Below are 4,835 nucleotides of genomic sequence, written 5' to 3'. Positions count from 1 at the left end.
CAGGGCAACCCTGGGTGCTGGTGGCACTCATACTGCCATAGCACTACCTTTTTTCTCCTCTTCCCTTCTTCCAGCAAAAAGGAAGCTCAAAGAGGAGGTCAGTCTGGTGGAACTGGTCAGCGTAACAGATTGCCCACTTCAGAGAGGACAAACCAGGTGAGATGGAGCTTGGAACCTATACTGAGCTCAGTGAAAGAGTCCGTGGGATCTGGGTGGCCAGGGACTGTCTGTGGTCATCTTGGGGGTAATCAGGGTGCTTATGATGCTGTAGTCAGTGAGTGATGGGGGAGATGCAAATTATATTGCAAAGCCTCACTCATTTGTGGGATGGTGTAAACATACAAACTGGACATGTTTGGACCTGAAAGAACAGCCCCTCACTTTCCCAGTGATGCTATATGAGAGATAAAGGACAGGTCCAGACTCTCCACAATCCTGTAAGCCATTGGATGACATCATTTGGTGGGTTTGGAGCATATCAAACCTGCTTCTCTAATTACAGCACTGTAATTCTCTGGGTCTGGGAGGAGGAGGGGGGGAGGGAGGGCAGGAGCTGCTTTAGCGTTGCCACTTCTCTAGTTGTATAAAAGTTGTTTCTGTGGTTGTTGAATGTGACCCTTCCCCTTTTGCAGAAGAACTGTGGTGGTTCACGGCAGGGTGTAAATGAGAGACGTCCCTTCTCAACGGGCCGAGGGTGAGTTCAGCAGCACCTGGGTTGGCAACCTGTCCTTCCCTACATACTACAAGCCCTGGCACTGGTTTCTGCCCCCTTCCACCTACATGTATTTTCCTAGGGATGGTCAGGAGGTTTATTGGAGCAGGAGTGTTTTGGCAGCACGCAAGCAGCACTGCCTGTGATGGAGAAGTCCATGTTGTTCTGTTTGGTGCTCAGTACAGCATGTCTTTGCACTGGCTAAGCTGGTGATGGGAAAGAGGCATAGTGGGGCATGTTTCTCATGCAACCCTTACTCCTTTTTGGCCTTGACTTTGTGTACTAAGCACCAGTGATTGCTGTGTTCAGAATCCCTCTCAGGACGCTTTGTCCAGCAAACCTGACTCCTGGCAGTGCACCCGTGGGTTAGCCCTGGCTCATCCTCATCCCCTGGCTCAGAGGTAGTGCCTGATGTATCACGTGCTTTCTGGGCACTGGTCAGGCACTCCTGTTTGTTTTATAGCTGCTGGACCTGAGCAGGACTCAGCTGCTGCTTTTTTCAGAGCCTTTTCTGGGGAACACTGAGATTTCTTGCTTTTGGCTGGTGCAATTCCTCAATCCCCCTTCCACCAAGTGATGCCAGCAGACACGGAGGTGCAGAGCCCTGGGGTGGTGGTACACTTGGGCTGAGCACAGGGCAAAGTTGTCCTGCTGTTGGTTGCCTCCCTGATAGAATGTGCCCTCTCCTATCCCCGTGAGCGGGTGGATGTCATAGTGCAAACGGCTCTCAGAGCTGTGGGAGTCTGTGGGGAGGGTGGGTTTGCACTGTGCTTCCTCTGTTTGGGAGGATGGTGTGATGAACAGTGTCTTTGCTCTCTCTGCCAGCCCACAACGAAACACAACTCAGCGTGGCAGGAACTGCAACCAGTCACTTGGCCGCAAGTCACAGAGCAGAGACACTGATGAGTCCCAGATGGTAAAGCCACCTCCTGCACCTTGGATGGCAGCTGTATGGACAGAAATGGGGACCTCTCCCACAGGGGGCTTCTCTGCCAGTGCTGAGCCCCCCCTGCTCCTTTCTCAGCAGATGCTCTTGTTCTTGCTGTAACCCTAAAGCTTCTCACTTGGCCCTGCATCCTGGGAAGGGTTTAAATGAGTGAAAGTATCTGTACTCTGATGCCAGTCCCTGTGTCACCTGGCACTGAAACAGAGGGAAGGGTTTGGCTCCTTTTGGGAGTACATCAGCTATGGAGGTGCTGGTTTTGAACTCAGGCTGGATGCCTGCCCCACATGTAGCCAAACTGGGTTGAGAAGTACCATCTCCCCCTTCCCCTCCCTCGTGTTGAGAAGATGCTGAGGTAAAGGCCGTGGCCAGAACAGGGTTATGGAGCTGACCAGGGCATGAGGACAAGGTTGGCAGGAGGAGGGAGTGCTAAAGGGGGAAACACTGAGCGGTAGATGACAAATGTGTATGGAATAATGTGGGAGGAAGGTGGGGGTGTCTGCTCTCCCTTCTCATGAAAGAAAATGGAATAGTTCCAGCAAAGCTAAAAGTGGAAAATATGAACTAATAAGAGAAAATAAGTTACCGCAAAAAGAGTGACTAAACTGTGGATCTCACTGTCACAGGGTGTTGTCAAGAGGTAGGATGGTTAAAAAAAAATTACCTGATGTTTTAATTCCTCTAGCATTTGCATACAGTAATTTAAATAACATTTTGGAAGGGATAGGAAGTGTATTTCCATGGGTGGAGAGACCTTACTACCAATTGCCTTAATTCTCCCTGAAGCCTCTGTCACTGACCGCTTTTAGAAAAGGGATATTTGAGTTAAAAACCCAGTAGGTAGTTCAGGTACAGCAATTTTAATGCATTCCAGAGGAAGCATTAGGTGTAATAAGGCCAGTCTGCTTCAGGGCTTAGTGGTATTTCCTGGTAGCACTGGAGGGGGAGTGGATGCTGATGAACCTGACCGACGAGAGGTGATTCAGAGAGCAGATCTGCTCCTCTCCTCTTTCCAGGGCCACCTGTGGGTTTTGTCACACAATTCTCCAGAGCCAAAGGAGTGGTGGCACTGGCTGCTGGCACCTGTGATATGTGGGGCTGCTGGTGGGGTGGCCACCTGTCCTGGGCAGAGGTACAGGCAGCACTGTCTGGTGCGTAGGAAGGCATTGAGCAGAGGATTGCAAAGGTCAGCATTGTCTGCTTTCACATCACCAATAATTACCCAAGTGAGGGAGGAAGAAGCACATTACTGAAATTAACAAGTGATGTTTAACCAACAGGTGCTATCACAGCGCCCCAAAATCACTGAAACCCCCCTGCAGCACCTGGCATGAAATCTTCCTTCCCTGTAGTGCTTCCCACCCTGTAGGGCTATTGATAAACCATCATTTTTGAGCTAAATGCTGCATCTCAAGGTGGGATGGGAAGTGCAATACCCTCTCAGTCCCACTGTACCATTTGCAGTCGTAGCAACGTATTTTGTAGCACCTGAAGATGGGGTTGGGAGCCCATTAGTCACTTTTTCGTCTCGGTCTTTTCTCGATGCCTGGAGCAACGGTGGGTGGCAGAGCTGAGGAAGGGGCTGTGTGTGCCAGGGAACAGCCTGTGCTATCCCTGACCTCTGCTGTTGGAAATCTGCTATGACTCTGCAAACACCCGCCCCGCTCTGCTGGTAGGGTGTGAGAGGCTTTTTCGGGGTCTCCAAAGGTCACTCCTTGTGCTGTGAGTTTGTCCTGGCTGTGCCACGTGTGGTTTGTAAGGAAAACTGTGCCTAAATGTTCCCGTTGCCATGCTCGAGAGGAAACAAGAGGGCACCCCTCATTAGTCATAGCTGCTCAGATATGCTCGTGTCTGTCGACGCAGTGGGCGGCAGAAGTTGTGCTGCGTGTCGCACCGCCCTCGGGCAGCGCCAGTCTGCTGGAGATGTCTTTCCTTAATTTTGGCCAATGGGCTTCGTCTTCGTTCTTGGAGATGAAATGGCATCAAAGCCCTGATAAGGAAGGAGGGCTAAGAACAGGTAGCAGAAGTTTGTCTTCTTGTGGATCCACAGTGAGAGAAATAAACCCGCTCAAGATCATGGTGTTGAGGTGGATTAGATGAGTGGGGCGTGAGGGCTCTGTTCCCAAAAGCTTGACTGGCTGGTCCAACAAGAGACACAATCTCTTTCCAAGTCCGTCCTGGCTGGAAGTGTGATGGACATGCTAGAGGGCAGAGGGGCCCCATGCAGGGCTTGGTTTATGAGCACTTTTAAGTCATGTAAAGAAGGGTCTTGCAAGTCAACCAGCACCAAATGTGATTTCTTTGTCTCTTCAGCTGGACTGTGATCGAATTCTGCACGGGGTAAAGGGTGGAAGGATTTTCTGCAGCGAATCCTCACAACCAGTCTGTGGCACTGATGGGAAAACATACAAAAATGAATGTGACTTGTGTTCAGCTGCCATGTGAGTAGGCGGAGAGATTTCACTAATACAGGGCCATCCACCATTCCCGAGTGTCTTTTGCAGAACAGTGTTTGTTTTGATACATCATGACTCACTATCAAGTGTGTCCTCAGTGCTTTGCTGTTAAGCAAACATAGATCAAAATGCCTGAGATTAATCTGATGACAGCTAATTAAGATACACAAGTTGCCAGGGTCCCCTATTCCCTTTCTGCCCAATCACAGATTGTTTGGGGAGTAATAAATGCCACCATAAGCATCAAAGCATTAAGGAGTCCACAGAGGACTGTCACGCTGATGGCAGAGAGAGCTGTGGCATTGCAAGTGAATAATAAGCAATGTCTTGTCCTCCCTTTGCAGGAGAGCTTCAAACTTCATCACGTTAAACTATCAAGGCGAGTGCCGAGAGCCTGCCCCTGAAGTGGTAAGCGGCACGCCACGGCTGGGCTGTGAACATCAATCTTTTCCCTTCCTCTGGTGAAACTCCCCTTTTGGCACTGTCTCAGCCTGTGGGGATCAAATCCAGGCAGCCACAGTGGGGAGTGAGGAATGAGAAGTAGCTGGCACTTTGTCACAAACTGCCCACTGTGCCCTTCAGCAGTAGCTGGGGGGTCTACACTTAGACCCTACTGGCAGGTTAACTGGGTTAATTTTTCGTTCAATTAACAGTGGGATAATTAAAGCCATGCTCTGCAACTGCTCTTCAGCCACATTTGTTGGGAGGGAAGAGAGGTATTGGG

The 4,835-nt window shown here is 50.2% G+C and overlaps 1 long non-coding RNA gene across 1 annotated transcript; it reads left to right on the top strand.

The window, feature by feature from the left end:
* Positions 1-1,479: 1,479 nt before the first annotated feature.
* On the top strand, positions 1,480-4,520 carry LOC108639885. The gene is made up of 3 exons (XR_001920792.1): positions 1,480-1,628; positions 3,969-4,096; positions 4,456-4,520. It is a non-coding gene; the product is annotated as an uncharacterized LOC108639885 (long non-coding RNA).
* The last annotated feature ends 315 nt before the right edge of the window (positions 4,521-4,835 follow it).

This window comes from Manacus vitellinus, unplaced genomic scaffold, assembly GCF_001715985.3.
Source record: "Manacus vitellinus isolate BGI_N305 unplaced genomic scaffold, ASM171598v3 scaffold_25_pilon, whole genome shotgun sequence".
In the NCBI taxonomy this organism is placed as follows: Eukaryota; Metazoa; Chordata; class Aves; order Passeriformes; family Pipridae; genus Manacus; species Manacus vitellinus.
Note: the sequence above shows the minus strand (reverse complement) of the source record. Positions and strands in the feature narration are given on the sequence as shown.